This window comes from Palaemon carinicauda, chromosome 28 (genome assembly GCF_036898095.1).
Source record: "Palaemon carinicauda isolate YSFRI2023 chromosome 28, ASM3689809v2, whole genome shotgun sequence".
Classification (NCBI taxonomy): domain Eukaryota; kingdom Metazoa; phylum Arthropoda; class Malacostraca; order Decapoda; family Palaemonidae; genus Palaemon; species Palaemon carinicauda.
The window spans coordinates 83491129-83509703 of NC_090752.1; positions in this window are offsets into that span (position 1 = coordinate 83491129).

The following is an 18575-nucleotide window of genomic DNA, read 5'->3' on the forward strand; positions in this document are numbered from 1 at the left end:
GAAGATTGCATTTTTTTAGCATTACTCTGTTGCCTGGTAAATACCATTTTCTTTTTTATCAAAACTTTTATGCCTAAATATGGCCAGATGTTTATTATTATTATTATTATTCTAACCCTAGTTGGAAAAGAAGGGTGCTGTAACTTCAAGGGCTCCAACAAGGAAAAATAGCCCAGTGAGGAAAGGAAACGAGGATTGATAATTAACTACTAGAAAAGAATTTAAAACAATTTAAACGTTATCCGTCTTATATAAACTATTTTAACTTCAAAAACACAGGAGGAAGAACAATAATACAGAATAGTGTGCCTGATTATAGCCTCAAACAGGAGAACTCTACCACAAAACAGTTGAAGACCATGGTACAAAGGCTATGGCCCTCTAAGACTAGGAAGCAATGGTTTAATTTTGGAATGTCATTCTCCTAGAAATGCTTCTTACCATTGCTAAATTGTGTCTTCTACCATTACCAAGACAAAAGTAGCCACTGAACAATTGCAGTGCTGTAGTTAACTACTAGAGGGAAGAAGAATTGTTTGGTAATCTCATTGTTGTCAGGTGTATGAGGCCAGAATGGAATTTGGAAAGAATGGACTGGACTATTCGGTGTATGTGTAGGCAGAGTAAAAATGAGCCGTTACCAGATAGGGAGATCCAATGTAGTACTGTCTGGCCAGCTTAAGTATCCAATAACTCTCTAGCGGTAGTATCTCAACGGGTGGCTGGAACAAAAAGAGTGACTCTGTTTCTTTCCTGGTTATAGATTACACAAGTTTTAATCCTTTGGTGTTACCTTAAGTTTCCATTTTCCAGGCTAGTTGTTGCACCGGAAATGAGAATTTTTTCTTCGTATTTTAGTCTTCCATAGAAATTCTTCTATCTTGTATGCAATCAATGCCCTGCCTCACGGTAGAGTTGTAAATAGTTTTCTTTTATTTTAGAAAATAAAGACTAATATATATATATATATATATATATATATATATATATATATATACTATATATATAATGATGAAGTTTTTCACATTTAGACGTGTTTTTCATATTCATATAAACCATATATTTTTTATACATTAATGTCTGGATTCTCTTAACCACCTCGGGATCCGAGCCCCAGGCGAAATCACACAAAGACAAGAGCTAGTGACCGGCTGGGAATCGAACCCTGGTCCGGCAAACTTGTATGGACAGTGACTACCACTTGACCACGAAAAAAGATACAGAAGAATTGTCATTGACTTCTATATTTCTTCGTGGCCAAGTGGTAGTCACTGTCTATACAAGCTTGCCGGACCAGGGTTCGATTCCCGGCCGGTCACAAGCTCTTGTCTTTGTGTGATTTCGCCTGGGGCTCTGATCCCGAGGCTGTTAAGAGAATCCAGACATTAATGTATCAAATTTATATGGCTTATTTGAATATGTATATATATTTCATATATATATATATATATATATATATATATATATATATATATATATATATATAAACGAATGTTTTTATGCTGAACAGGCTGACAAAATCTGTTTTTAAAGTTTATTTATGAAAAATCTATTTCAATGTTGCTGTTCTTAAGGTTTTTTTTTATTTCAATTGATCAGTAATTCTCGTTTAATCTAATTATTTCCCAAATTCCTTTCCTCACTGGGCTATATTTTTCCTGTTTGACCCCTCTGACCTATAGCATCCTGCTTTTCCAACTAGGATAGTAGCTTAGCTTCTAATTATAATATATATATATATATATATATATATATATAATATATAAATATATTTGAAAAATTTTAAACCTCCTTTTTTATAGCATTCTTTGGTTAGGTTAAACATAAGCTTTATTAAGGACAAAAGTAGATTTCAAAATTTCAAACTTGCAGCAAATGTTTTTATGTTGAACTGGCTGACATAAGTTTTTTTTTTATAGTTTATATCTGAAATATCTGTTTTGATGTAGTAACTGTTTTTTAAGTATTTCATTTTAATTTTTCATTATTTCTCATATCGTTTATTTATATCCTTTCCTCGCTGGGCTATTTTTCCCTGTTGGAGCCCTTGAGCTTATAGCATCTTGCTTTTCCAACTAGGCTTGTATGGTAGCTAGTAATTATAATAATAATATATATATATATATATATATATATATATATATATATATATATATATATATATATACTCACTTGTATATATAACTTTAAACCTCCTTTTTATAGTATTTTATTGTATAGTATTGTATAGTATGTATAGTGGTTAGGTAAAACATAAGCCTTATTAAGAACAAAAGTAGAACTTCAAAAGTTAAGACTTGCAGCAAACTTTTTTATGTTGAACAGGCTGACATAAGTCTTTTTATAGTTTATATATAAAATATCTGTTTTGATGTTACTGTTTTTGAAATATTTTATTTCAATTGTTCATTATTTCTCATATCGTATATTTCTTTCATTACTTTCTTTCCTCACTGGGCTATTTTCCCCTGTTAGGGCCGTTGAGCTTATGCCATCTTGCTTTTCTAACTAGGGTTGTAGCGTAGCTAGTAATTATAATAACAATACATATATACACGTGTATATATAACTTTAAACCTCCTTTTTATAATATTCATTTGTTAGGTAAAACCTAAGCCTTATTAAGGATAAATCCCTATGGTGGGAGGTTTAGCATGGTGTGGAAGTGTCAAGAGTCGACCCTTTTGAAAACTTTTCTATGGAAGCTTTTATGAAGGTCACGTTCTCTTCCTAGAATGGAAACATGTAAATGACGCTGAAGCCTCCTCTCCTCCAAAGAAAAACTCAAACTGTCATACATTGTTTCATCTTTTTCATTTTTATTTCTGTCGTCTTCGGATCAGAGAAACTTTTAGGAAATGTGTAAGTCTTTTATTCACGTTTTTAGATGTCTTTTGTATATTAGAGTGCAAAATAGACATTGAAGACTCTTATTTCATTTCAGTCAACTTTTTGAAATAGTCATTTGCCTTATCATTAGTATACGTAAAAAAATCGTTATCTATTTTATGGGAATATTAACCTCCGTGTAAAATAATACCTATATCATTTTAGGCTACGAATCTAAAAAACTATGTACCATATCTATTCTTTTATATTGGTAGTTTTCAAATTAATACACCTAAAATATTATCTGCATCGCTGTAAATATGATTTTCATTCATTAAAACCATTCATATTTTCTGAATGTCGTACAAAGTTATGCACCTCTGAACAATGAAGTGAAGAATTACAGATCTCAAAGACAGGCATCAACATTGAAGCCACAATGTTGATAATATTAATTTTGTTAATTAAAACAGGTTCTTTTTTCATGAAAAATCTTTATCGATTATTATTATTATTATTATTATTATTATTATTATTATTAATATTATCATCTTTATCTATATTATTATTACTATTATTGTTATTATTATCATCATCATCATCATCTTTATTATTATTATTATTATTATTATTATTATTATTATTATTATTATTATTATTATTGTTATTATTATTATTATCTTAGGATCAACTCTAGTTAGAAAAGCAAGATGCTATAATCCCATGGAGTGCAACAGGAAAAATAGTCCAGTCTGGAAAGGTAATAAGGTAATAGTTGCGGGCAACAGAAACAGTCAGCCTCGTGTTAAGAATGGAGTAAATAAAATGTAAGTTCCTTCCTACAATCAAAAGCCCCTTTATTAACTTAAACCTGACAGTTATGCTCTTAGTAAGAGCATATAACAAAAGTTGACAGTATTATTATTTATTATTATTATTATTATTATTATTATTATTACTTGCTAAGCTACAATCCTAGTCGGAGATGCAGGATACTATAAGCCCAGGGGCTCTGACAGGGAAAATATTCTGATGAGGAAAGGAAATAAAGAAAACGAAAATGTTTTTAACAATACTAACAACATTAAAATAAATATTTCCTGTATGAATTATCAAAACTAACAAAACAAGAGGAAGAGAAATAAGATAGAATAGTGAACCCGAGTATACTCTCAAGCACGAGAACTCTAACCCCAGACAATGGAAGGCCATGGTACAGAGGCTATGGCACTACCCAATACTAGAGAACAATGGTTTGATTTTGGAGTGTCCTCCTGGAGGGACTGATTACCATAGCTAAAAAGTCACTACTACCCTTACCTCTTAAGCGGAAAAGAATTGTAGGAAGGTTATTGAGGAAGACATCTTACAGGTGAACTTGTAACACATAGGACCATTGTTCTAGAATTTCGTAAAACTATATATGAATTTTGAACAAGTGGTTATACTTTTTCCCCTAAATTAAATGATGTTTTGATTTTGAAAAGAACTTTCGTTATATATAAATACATATAGTTATATATGTGTGTGTATATATATATATATATATATATATATATATATATATATATATATATATATATATATATATATAAATAAATGAATATAGGAATCCAAATACTTCTCCGTGTTCCTGAGGAAACAAATATTCATGGGTCTATCAATACGCGATAAAGTATAAGCATGTACCGCACGTGTTTCATACACGGTCATACACTGTAATGCTATTGTTTATTTTTTTTTTTTATCTCTTGTTCTCTCCCGCACTGATAGTAGAAACAGCAGTGTATGAGCGTTTATGAAACACGAGCGATACATGTTTATTTTAATATCCATGAATATTAACTGGTAATAAAATTCATCCAACGGTCTGTCAAGATCAAATTTTCCAATACTTTTTTTGGCCATTCTCGGGTTTCTTTGCGAGGGAGCTGCTACCTGTCACGAATTTTGATAAGTTTGCCGGACGAAAGTTTTCTTTCAGGATGATTTCAACGCTCGCTCTTGGCATACGAGAGAGAGAGAGAGAGAGAGAGAGAGAGAGAGAGAGAGAGAGAGAGAGAGAGAGAGAGAGAGAGAGAGAGAGAAATTCACCCTGCAGCACCTGTAGTGAATTGAGATGTTTTATCTCTGTAGAGGATTTGGATGTTTTGAGAGAGAGAGAGAGAGAGAGAGAGAGAGAGAGAGAGAGAGAGAGAGAGAGAGAGAGAGAGAGAGTTGCAAGGAATTTGGATGTCAACGACTTTTTAGTCCATGTACGGAGACTCCAATTGCTCTTTGGTAGAAGAGAGAGAGAGAGAGAGAGAGAGAGAGAGAGAGAGAGAGAGAGAGAGAGAGAGAGAGAGAGAGTTCTGTAGCATCATATAGATGATTGAAATGTTCGGTTTTATTGTAAAGTGGATCAAACTCTCTCTGCTATTCATTTATCGTCTTACAAAGTATCATTCATTCATCATGTCTTACTAAAGTTTTCTCACGGAGTTGTAATAAAGAATGAAAATTAGTTATGATTTGTTTCGTTTTTTTTTGGGGGGGGGGGGTGTCATTAGAAACATCTTTATATATAAAATATCTATGTAATATTAAACTGATCCTTTTTTTTTTTTCAGGATAAATTTTCCCTTTACTGAAACCAACTTTACGAGCCATTTGACCATAAAAAAATCACTTATTTATTTTCCTTCCTATCAGGTCAGTAGAAGATGCAACAAAAGTAATACAGACAGGAGAGTCAACCAGGAGTCCGTTGGTCTAGAGGCGGTAAAAAGGAATTCGGCAAATGTAATAGGCAGGTAAGTTGAAACTGACAGTGCACTGTTAAATATCCCGCTTCGAATGTAGGCAATGTTACTATTTTTTGTATTAACTATAGTAAGGGGATAAACTACATTTCAAAAAATTGAACGCACATAAACATATATTCACTCTCATGCATTGGTGTAACGCACACAACACACACACACACACACACACACACACACACACACATATATATATATATATATATATATATATATATATATATATATATATATATATATATATATACATACATACATACATACATACAATGTGTGTGTGTTCACGATTAGAGGCAGACAACGTCACATACATGCTTTCTTACTTTACTTTGATGGCTGCTTTTCCGGTCCCATACATCAGGGAAACCCACTCTCTACAGGACCTCCACTGTCGTTTTACCTTGTTCGTTCAGAGTATTTAACGTTTCATATCGCGTATTGTTCATTTACTGTTAAATCGTCACTGCCAAAAGACTCATGAAATAAGAGTCTTCAGTTTCCTCTTGAAAGCCTTAATGTCTTCGATCATTCGAATGTTTCGTGGGAGTTTGTTATATAGTCTCGGGGCCGCATATTTAAAGGCCCTGGAGCCTAAAGTAGACATAAATGTAGGTTCCAACAGTTTGAAGGCATCTGTAACTATTTTCGTGTCGACACGATTTGTTGGCTGCGCAATATGTAGCAATTTTCTTAAGTATTTTGGACGCCCGGTTCTGATAACTTGGAGGGTTTATTGTCAATCCTAGTAATGACACAATTTATCACAAGTTTCATTACAGAATTTTCGTCCAGGTACTTTTCTATAAACGCAATATTTCTTAGATGATAACCAGCAGTTTTTATTACATTTTTTATTTGGGCATTTAAGTCTGGTTACAGTCAAGGAATACACCTAGATCTCGAACTTTACTAGATATCGGCACCGAGTCATTATTTATGTTCATTTGAATATCACCCAAGTTTCTCACGCTGTTTCTTTTGCCCACCACAATTAATTCAGTTTTGTTCTCATTTAATTTTAGTTGTTTAAATATCATCCATTCTTTAACACTCACGGATTCGGTTTAGTGTTTCAGTAGTGTCATGTATATCATTTATGGAGAAGTAAAATTGTGTGTCATCTGGAAATAGCTTGAACTTCACGCCATGCCTTTGTAGCATTTTCGTTAGACCACCAGTATAGATACAAAATAAGATTGGGCCAAGTACACTCCCCTAGGGTACCCTTCTGTTTAAAGGATCATATGATGAATAAGAGTTTCCAATTTGTACATAGTAATTTCTACCAACTAAGTAGTCTTTTAGGTATTCGAAGGGTTGATCTTTAACGCCCATGGACCGTAGATCATTTAGTAGCAGTTCATGCACCACTGATGTATCAAAAGCAGCACTGAGATCGAGCAGTATTAGGATACCACTGTGACAGGCCGAGAGAAGGGGGTTGTGAACTCAAAGGCAGGATGCAATCAACTGAGTTATATTATTATAGAACACTCTCTTTATATACAAAACCTCAAGGCAACAGGACATAACAAGTTCACAAGACAGACAATGTTACAGAGGAAAACCGGAGACATGAATTTTCATGTTCGTTTTAGTGCGAGGGAAGAGCGAAGATACAAGCATAATATATACAAAAGGAATTATGTACAATTGTGTGACACACGGTTGGTACATGGCTCCCCCTCTAAAAATGACATACTGAACATGTTAAATAGGTGCCCTGAATCTGGAGAGGTAGTAGTAAAAACTGCGCCGATTAGCAGCAGTGAGTGGCTATAGAAGTCGATGGTTGGGGTGCGAGCGAGTGGTGGATGTTGGGTGGCTGTGTTGCCGCTCCGGCTCGTCACGGGCTAGGCGAGTGTGTCCTACGGCATTCATAGGCGTGTGTGTCCTACGGCATTCATAGGCATGTCCTACGGCATTCATAGGCGAGTGTGTCCTACGGCATTCATAGGCGTGTCCTACGGCATTCATAGGCCTACGGCGTTCATAGGCGTGTATGTCCTACGGCATTCATAGGCGTGTATGTCCTACAGCATTCACATCAACTTCGGTTAAAGTTGAATAGGTGTCCTCTTCGTCACGAGTGGAGGCGTTGATGGAGGTTTTGAAGGTCATGAAGTGGCTGTCCATAAGGGCACGAAGTAGGTTCACCTCACGAGGAGAGCTGTCTGCGGCAGGTTGCAGGCGGGTGATACTGGTCATTTTACCGAGGGTGAGCGAAGCCCTTTGGTCCCCCAACGGTTGTTGAGAGAGCTGAAAAGGCGTTGCTATACGGGCGGCTGGCGACGGCGAGTACTGCTGCAGAAGGTATGCGTTGACGGTGTCATAGTAACGGTGAGGAGCAGACTGAATTTAAAAGTGGTAGGTCTTCTACAATAGTAGGGCTTTAGGTATCTCTCTCTTATTTCTCTAATCACAGGACAAACTAAAACATAATGGTATTCATCCCCAACTTCAATGCCGTTGCATAGTGTGCAAGAGTGCTGATTCTCTTGCCTAGAATATCTTTCAGTTGCTACAGGAAGTTTGTGGGTACCACACCTATATTTACTAAGGGCAATTCTTTCTGGAATATCTAAATTTATAATATACTTTTCTTGGCCAAATTCTGTCTTAAAAAGTTTATAATTACTAAACAATATATTTCTTTCTACTTCTGCATACCACTGTTGTCTCTCTATATCTTTGAGTTTCATTTCTAGGCTATTTATTATCCACGTGTGATTGAAATTTTCTGGATGCTCCCATATATTTGACATACCACATGAATCAAGGATAGTTTTAATTTTATGGATCCAACTAGACTTATACTCATTCGACTCGTATAGAATTCTAAGAAAACGATAAAAAACATTTGACAATTTAGACGCCTTTGATTTTACAATTCTCAACCAAAATCCAATCATCCGTTTGCAAATTGATATTTCAATTTTGAATCTGCCAAGATCCCCATATACCATGCAGTTTGCTGTTCGCTTGTTCACACAGAGCTGATTTTTCATGAACTTCTTGTGAAATGCTTCAACATGATCTAGTTTGTGGTAACCCCATATTTCACAACCGTAAGTCAAAATTGGTACAACTAGAGCATCGAATAGATCACAGTTGATATCAATGGGTAATTCAAGTTTTTTACATTTAATTAACATACTAAATAATGCTCTACGTGCTTGAATGACTTGTTTCTTAATAGCTTTATCCATTTTACCATTATAATTGAACGTAGTACCAAGGTAAATATAATCATCTACAATTTCAATGCTCTCCTCACCATATTTAAAATTCGGGACATTTCTAACTTTTCCTCTAGAAAATACAACTACTTTAGTTTTTGAAACATTAATTTGAAGTTTCCAAGTATCACAATATTCTTTTACTTTGTTTAAGGCGTTTTGTAATTCCTTTGGGGATTCAGCCATTACAATAGTATCATCAGCATAAAGTAAAACATAAATACGCAAAAACATTTCTATATCAATACTACTAAATTTTTCATTTATTTCCCTTGAACACATATCCATCCCATTATAACCCCCGCTAAGAAAAGACTCGAAATCATTTAGGTAGATGGCAAAAAGTAATGGGGAAAGATTCTCACCTTGTCTTACACCTATGTTACATTCGAAAAAGTTAGAAATTTTGTGATTCTGCTTTACACATGATTTTGCATTATTATACATATTATATATGACAGCCATAACATTACCATTAATGCCATGTGAGATTACTTTTCCCCACAAGGACGACCTGTCAACCAAATCGAATGCTTTTCTGTAATCAACGAACAAACAGTATATTCTCTTTTTTTGATGGAGATAGAAATTAACAAGTGAATGCAATACAAAAATATGATCTAGAGTACTATATCCCTCCCTGAAACCAGCCTGCTCCTCACCAAGTTGACCAGTGCTGTCAATATAATCAGTCAACCTTTTATTGACACAAGCGGTAAAAAGCTTCGCTACACAGCTCAGTAGTGTGATACCCCTATAGTTATCTGGGTCGTCAGGGGATCCTTTTTTCTTAAATATGGGTTTTATTATCCCTATACACCAATAATATGGAACAACTGAGGAGATCAACACAATGTTAAAAATTTTGCATATAACATTTAGCATATCATGAGGGCAATTTTTAAGGAACTCATTTATGATATTATCAATACCACATGCTTTTCTACTCTTAAGTTTTCTTATTTGAATTTGTATCTCATCTACTGTAAAAACTCTATTTAATTCTTCGTTAACTAACTGGTTAATAATGCTTGGGTCGAAATTATCAGGGTGTTCACTATCATCAGGTTCATTACCTCGACTGAGTTTAGCAAAATAATCTCGAAATGTTTTAAGTGCAATTTTACAAATCAGCTCACTCTTATCAGTATTCTTTAACAAATCCCAATAATCCTTACTACTACTTTTTCTCAGATTTCTAACATTTCTATGAAATTTTTTTCTGAAAGATTTCTTAGCTTTATTAATTATTCTCTTATATGTTTTAGCTCTAGCTTTCAGTTCGTTTCTAGCTTCATTTGTTTTGATTTTCTTAAGCCTGTTTTTTACTTTCATATATTCAGTTCTTTTACTAGAACAGTCTTTGTCAAACCATGGTTTGCTAACCTTTTTGCAATCCCCAGTTTTAGACTTATTTTGATAAACTTTTTTACAAATTCCAATGTGTTTAGCAGGGTCAATATATAATTTTCCTAAATCTTTTACAATATCATCCATAATATTCTGGGTTACATTCAAAGGGTTCAGTGAATCTAATTTCTGGTCTAATAAGTTAATATCTCAAAGGCAGGATGCAATCAACTGAGTTATATTATTATAGAACACTCTCTTTATATACAAAACCTCAAGGCAACAGGACATAACAAGTTCACAAGACAGACAATGTTACAGAGGAAAACCGGAGACATGAATTTTCATGTTCGTTTTAGTGCGAGGGAAGAGCGAAGATACAAGCATAATATATACAAAAGGAATTATGTACAATTGTGTGACACACGGTTGGTACACCACATTTATTTTCATCCATCATTTCTAGCATATTATTTACAACAGAGCAGGAGGCTGTCTCCGTAGAGTATAGTTTTCTGTAAGCAGATTGGTTGTCAGGCAAAGCTTCTATTACTTCTAAGTGGCTGACTAGTTGTTCAAGAATTACATATTCAAGCTTTTTTTGAGACAAAGGATAGGTTTGAAATAGGTCTATATGAGCTTAATTCCTGGTAGTCTAGTGCATTTTTCAGAACTGGTGTGACTATAGCCATTTTCTCAGATTTAGGAAACTCACATTCATCAATGCTTGCATTTGCTATTCTCATTATTATTTCGGCTAGACTAGAAAAGTCAGTCTCTCCAATTACTTCAGATATTGGCATAGGATCGATCGCGCAGTTTGTGTTCTTTGCTCTCTTGATAATTCTGGTGATGTCATACTGTGTTATGTTGTTAAATCGTATTAATTTTGTCTGTGTGCCTGGTGTATCATTAATCTGATGTTGAGTATTTACAAATGACCTGGCTATGTTTTCAATTTTGTTTTTAAAGAATACTAGAAAATTATTTGCTAGTTCCTGGTCACTGTATCCATCAGGTAGCTTCTTTTCTTTTACATTTCCCATTATACCATTCAGGAGACGATATTACTTATTTACGTCAGTTGCTGCTTCGAGGATCTTTCTTTTATAGCATTCACTTTTTTTCCTTCTTAGTAGGTAGTTATATTGATACGCAGCAGTTTTGTATTGTACCCAAGTATTTTCAGTTTTTAACTTATTTCACTTTCTTTCTTTACGTCTTTTTCCCCTCTTTTTTACCAGTCTCTCCTTCAAACCAAGGAGATTGGTCTTTTACGGTTATAGTCTTTTCCATCGGTATGCACATGGCATTGTATTCTCTTTTACTCATTTTATTGTAAGTGGTCATAAGACAGTTAGCACACTTAGCTCCTAACAGACGTTGGTCATCATGATAGGGAATGTTGATAGCATCATTCATTTTCTTTGTAACTCCTTCAATAAATACGGTAGGAGAAAAATTTGATTTATGTCTAAAGTTTATTTTCTTTACTAATGCATGTTTCTGTAGAGGTAGACCAAAAGTAATAAGTTTGGGTACTGGGGAGATAGTACATTTCTCTTCGACTTTTATATCAGAAACAATATAATTCATGTCATCACTTACAACAAAGTATAGCGTATGCCCAGTTAAAGTACAGTGGAACCTCTACACACGAACGTATCTACATCCGAATTTTCCAACATCCGAAGTAAAATTCGAGCAAATTTTTGACTCTACACCCGAATTTTATTTCGACACACGAAGTAGCAATTTTCGTCGTACCGGTTATATCCGAATTTTTCGACACGCGAAGTACAATTCGAACACGTTCCTACTCTACACCCGAATTTTTTTTTCGACACCCGAAGTAAACAATACTCGTATGCGTAGTCGGTGCTCATAGCGCCTGATGTGTTTTTTATTTCCGCCAATAGAAGGCAGCACTTCAACCTCGGAGGGACCCTCAATTAGCGTGGCTTGGGTCAGTCCTCTGTTCTCGTTGGCTTTATGTGGTTGTGCCCTGTGCGTTCTGCTATTAATTGTGTTTTAATCGTGATTTTTTACATTCATCCTTTTACGGTATTTTACGAAAATCATGGGTCCTAAAAGGCTTAGTTTCGCAAGTGGTAGTGGTAGTGGTGAGAAAAGGAATAAGGGAATGCTTTCTTTAGAAGTAAAGCAAGGAATTATTGAAAAGCATGAGCGTGGCGTCCGTATGAGTGAACTTGCAATAAATTCCGCGCAAATAAAAGAGGTGTTAGGAAAATATCAAGACGTGGTCGACTTCATCGACAAATACCATCCAAAGAAATTGCAGGTTTGTCGTGTAGCTACGCAGTTTGATGATGTTTCCCTAACTTATTTTCGAAACATTCTGAAAAGCTGTACCAAGCAACTTTCTATCGATAGCTTCTTTAAAAAAACTACGAAGCGAACTCGTGATGAAGAGGAAGGAAGTGGTTCAAAGAAAACAGCAAAGAGTGAAGAGAAAAAAATTCAATCAATTTTAAGTGTAGAGAGTGAAAGTGATTAAAATTAATCATCAAAAAAAAAAATGTAAAAAAAAAATATAAATTATAAAAAAAAAAAGCTAAGTTATGTTAAAGTTCACTTAGTGTAAGTTAGAATAAGTTACGGTAGTGTACGTTTATCGTAGTTAACCTCTCTACCTCCTCGCCGCCCGTCCGTCTCCTCTCTGCGTAGCAAGACTAACAACACCTGCGCTGGAGTTTCTAAGGTAAAGTGACGCTATAAACCCGTTTCTTATTTATCATTTTTTGCTAATTCTTCTTATTTACATGTCTATTCTTCTTATTTACATGTCTATTATCTAATTTAGTGTTCATTATTCTCATGGGAAAATTATGTGTAGTAGTTTATTAAGAAGTTATCATAGGTTTTTGGGCTCAACCACGGATTAATCCTATTTCAATGTATTCTTATGGGAAAATTCGTTTCTACATCCGAACATTTTCTACATCCGAAGTTGGTTCTGGAACGGATTAAATTCGTATGTAGAGGTACCACTGTAGATGTGCAGTCGACATTATTCAATAGTCGATATGATTCTAGTAACTCGCTAAATGCCAAAGCGGCAGGATTTGATGCGTCATCCATCCAAAAATTGAAGTCTCCACAGATAACTAATTCGTTTTTCACCATGATAATCATCTCAATGAGAGCACCGAATTCTTCAAAAAAGATACTAGAGTTTGTTCTAGGAGGTTTGTAGATTGTTTCAAAGGATATTCTTCTCTTTCTTTTGGCGTTAAGTTTATTTCTATATATTGAAAGCTTGTTACACTAATTCTTTTCAACGTTTTAAGATTTGAGTAACTTTTATGAATAAAGAGTCCGACACCCCCACCAGACCTACCTTCTCTCGGTATGAGAAAGAAGGCATGTGTGGGGGGGGGGGGGGCGTCATTTCAGTGATCTTTGCCTTGTCCAAGTTTCAGATAATGCTAATGTATAAATGAATATGGTAGTTAACGGTATTATTGACATGAATGATTTTAAATGTAACAGTAAATTTCACAAGAAACTACGGCTTGTCAATGCACGCCACAATATAGAAAACCATAAAGGAAAAAGTAAATCTCGATACCCACTTACTCTGTAAGAGTTTCTGTCGGTTAAACAGAATAACTGCTCGTAAATTATCGGTTTTATAACCAGTTAGTGCCACGGAGGGGCCGTATACTTCAAGATGTCTTCCCCAAAGTGTCTTCTGGGGGGTTTCAGGAAAATGTTCGGACCAAGATAAGAATTCCTTCTCAGTTTTTCCAAGTTTATAATGGCCAAGCATCTAATCGATTCTGGGAAGAAAGTGGCGTTGCAGTGGTAATGATAATCATATAATTATGTGTATGTAGATGGTTACGAGATATAACCAATTGGATATTGGTCTCTGAGTTTGTTCCTGATTCGTAGTAAATTTATTCCATGCATATGATTTATTGCAAATTCATTCCACGTTACTGATTCATAGTATATTATTGTAATCCATGTTGCAGATTCTTAGCAAATCTATTCAATGTTGGTGATTCATAGTATATTATCATATTCCATGTTGCTGATTCATAGTTTATTATCATATTCCATGTTGCTGATCCATAGTATATCTATTCCATGTTGCGGGTTCATAGTATACTATTGTATGCCATGTTGCTGATTCATAGTAAATCTATTTCATGCTTTTGTTCCTATGTAAATTGGTTTTAGGTTATATTTTTCCTTATAATCTCCCCAACATCGGACTGATGAAATAAGGGAGACGATATTATTTGAGATTTTTTTTTTTTTTTTAATCTAGTACTTACTTGCATATAAAGAATTATAGACTTCTTATCCACTTTGCAATGGTATATTAATGGTTCTCGTAACTCCATTCGTTAAGGGAAAATGCCAGAATGTATTAATGCTAATAAGATTAAAAAATTGGAGATACCTTGCCGTGGTGAAAGGGTTTTGCGTATCACTATGATCAGCAAAGCTGTTTTAGTCAAGTCCACTAATATTAGGTGGGTTTGCTGTGAGCGATTAGACGAAAATATCCCACCATCACCAATCCGCACTGGCTAGCGTGGTGAGGAGAAGTGGCTAAACCCCAGACCTGAATTGGCATATCTGAGGCCTTTGTCATGCAGTGAACTAAGAACGGCTGCATTTAAAGGTTTAAAGGTCCCTCATGAATAGTAGAGGCTACGAACAGTGACAATGCCCTAGACTAGAGACTTACCATTTATAGATATGATCAGCGCCCAAGCTCTCTCTCTCTCTCTCTCTCTCTCTCTCTCTCTCTCTCTCTCTCTCTCTCTCTAGCCAAGCTAGTACTAGGGAGGGCCAGTCTATGGCTGCTGATAATTCAGCAGAAAGACCAATACGCTCCCCCAAACCTTCATGGTTCGAATATCTATCTATCTATACATATATATATATATATATATATATATATATATATATATATATATGTATATATATATATATATATATATATATATATATATATATATATATATATATATACACATATATATATATGCTGTATACATTGGATCTTATTTTCTCGAGTTTGTAATTGTCCTAAAATAAACAATTACTATACGCTTATAGAATTAAAATCATCTACACGGTTAACCCAAACTTCCTTTCCCGTAATGCTTAAAATGATTCACTTCTTAATATTCAAAAGATTTGATCGAATATAACTCGGCTCTGCTGGAAGAATTTATCGGAGCTGCAAATGACAGTTGGCGCATTTTCATTGGAGAAAAGTCTTTGTTTTTCGAATGGTTGACCATCGAGGAGATCTCTAGGGGAGATTCATTCCGGTATTGTAATAATCGTATTTAGCTGAGAGAGAGAGAGAGAGAGAGAGAGAGAGAGAGAGAGAGAGAGAGAGAGAGAGAGAGAGAGAGAGAGAGAGAGAGATAGTCTATGTATTGTATTTCGTGTTGCAAAATAATTCGATATACAAAATATTATGGTAATGGATTCTTTGAATTCAAATATTCTTGGGCAGTTTCTTGTTGCTATATTGATTTTTAATGTAATAGAAGTATTTTTATATGTTTTTAGTGATCCCTTTGTGATAGAATAGAAAATAAATTGATAAAAGACATAATTTGATCTCTCTCTCTCTCTCTCTCTCTCTCTCTCTCTCTCTCTCTCTCTCTCTCTCTCTCTCTCTCTCTCTCTCTCTCTCTCTCTCAAATTTCTTATCCAACTTTAGAAAAAATATTTTTTTTAACTTTAACGTACTTTGAAGAATGACACAAGATATATTCATATACATAAAACAAAGATATATATCGCAAATATAAAGTATATATTAATTCAAGTAGAGATCAGTGCCTGGTCATAATTGCTGACCGAATGAGTGTTTGTTTTGATTTAATGCTGCAAGCAAGCGTCACAACATCTTGGGTCATTGAATGCGAAATTATGCCGGCCGAGAGATCAGAAATTAGTTTTGGAAGATGTAGAAGTCCAAAGTAAATAAAAACAAATATATTATAGATCTGTAACAAAAGGTTTGGGGAAATTTATAACAAAATCGAAAGATATAGTGTGAATAACCATACAATATCTTCATTCTTGTCTTCCAAAGAAAACACTATCCTATTCAAACTAGTTTTACAAAAATATTTTTTTTTATATTAAAACAAAAAGCCAACAAAAGCGTAATGTTAAGATTGGTGACGTCTACGGAATACATGCGCACGTACATACATATACATCAGCAACAACAAATACATCCGTTTTTAATCCACTGCAGGACAAAGGCCTCAGGCATGCCAATTCATGACTAGGGTTTGACTAGTTTTAATCACCACACTGGCCAGTGCGGATTGGTGATGGTGGGAGATTTTCGTGTGATCGCTCACAGCAAACCAACATAGTATAGGTGTCCTTGACCAGCACAGCTTTGCTGATCATGGCGATACACAAACCCTTTTACCACGCTAAGGTATCCCCACTCAGAAAGGTATATATCAATGATTACGATAGTCTAGTATTATTATTATTATTATTATTATTATTATTATTATTATTATTATTATTATTATTATTGTTATTATTATTATATCCCTTCCGTCTATCACATATTCTTTTCAACCACTTAATGTTATTTCCAGCAGCCACAGTAGTAGTAGTAGTAGTAGTAGTAGTAGAGAGAGAGAGAGAGAGAGAGAGAGAGAGAGAGAGAGAGAGAGAGAGAGAGAGAGAGATAAAAGTGCCTTCCTTCCAAAGCCTACCTTAACTCCATTACAGTTCAATCCTGTTATATTGCCTCTTCATTCCTTTTATGGTCAAAAGTTTAGTCATTGTGTCGGAGTGACTCAGGATTATGAAATGTGAGCCCGAGGGAGACTTCATTCTTTATAAGGGAATTGCAGAGTGTAATTAAGTGATAATTATTCATGCTTAGGAAATAAACTCGAAGTTAAGATGTGTATTGCAATTAAGCAGCGTTGTGTAGTGTAGTTATATTAGAATGTAGGAGGTCTGGGTCTGGGGTTTCTTTTGATGACTGGGTTTTAGAGGAAGCTAAAGGAAGTTAGGTCTTTACGTGGGGGGGGCGGAGTTTTGAACTGAATCTCTTGACCTAATCGGGTAGTTGAATCAGTAGAACTTCAAAAGTTCAAACTTGCAGCAAAATGTTTTTATGTTGAACAGGCTGACATGAATCATTTTATAGCTTATATATGAAATATCTATTTTGATGTTGTTATTGTTTTTAAAATATTTTATTAATTGTTAATTATTTCTCATATCATTTATTTATTTCCTTATTTCCTTTCTTCACTCAGCTATTTATCCCTCTTGGAGCCCTTGGGTTTAAAGCATCTGGCTTTTCTAACTAGGGTTGTAGCTTAGCTTATAATAATAATAATGATAATAATAATGATAATAATAATAATAATAAATGTGTGACTTGTATTGTTTGTTTAAATATATATATATATATATATATATATATATATATATATATATATATATACATATATATATATATATATATATATATATATATATATATATTATAAATATTAGAAGAGGGCCCAGGCCATGGTGGTAAATGTTGAAATAAAAGTGCACCTGTTTATCAATAGTTTTCTTAAATTGCTTTTATGACCATTGGTAGAAATTCCTGATTTCCACCATTAGTCTGGGGGTAGAGGAAGTAATCAAAACCTGGGGAGAGGGGGTTCCCAGAGAGGCACACTCGGCCACAAATTGCGGAACCAGCTGTTTGTAGATACGAAATTCGGAAGGGGTAGTAACGGTTAATTCTGTTTGTGTGTGTCCGTGTGCTCATCTCTCTCTCTCTCTCTCTCTCTCTCTCTCTCTCTCTCTCTCTCTCTCTCTCTCTCTCTCTCTCTCTCTCTCTGCTCAGATACAAAAGAACCACTGGGAATATGAAAATAGAAAATATAAGATCAAGTCTTATCTTTTCTATATTTTTCTTGTATTTTCTATTTTAATTTTCCCTGTGGTTCTTTCACACACGCACACACACACACGCATATATATATATATATATATATATATATATATATATATATTTATATATATATATATATATATATATATATATGTGTATATATATATATATATATATATATATATATATATGTATATATATATATATATATATATATATATATATATATATATATATATATATATATATATATATATATGGGGAGAGCTACAGAGTGGATATTCGAACAAATATTATCCCTTGGAGACATGCGGATCCCGAAGGAACGTAAAAGTAAGAAAGGAATTTCACAGTATTTTTACTGATTTGAGATTCAGTCTCTTGTTATAGTCCAGAATTTTGAAGCATTGAATTGCAGTT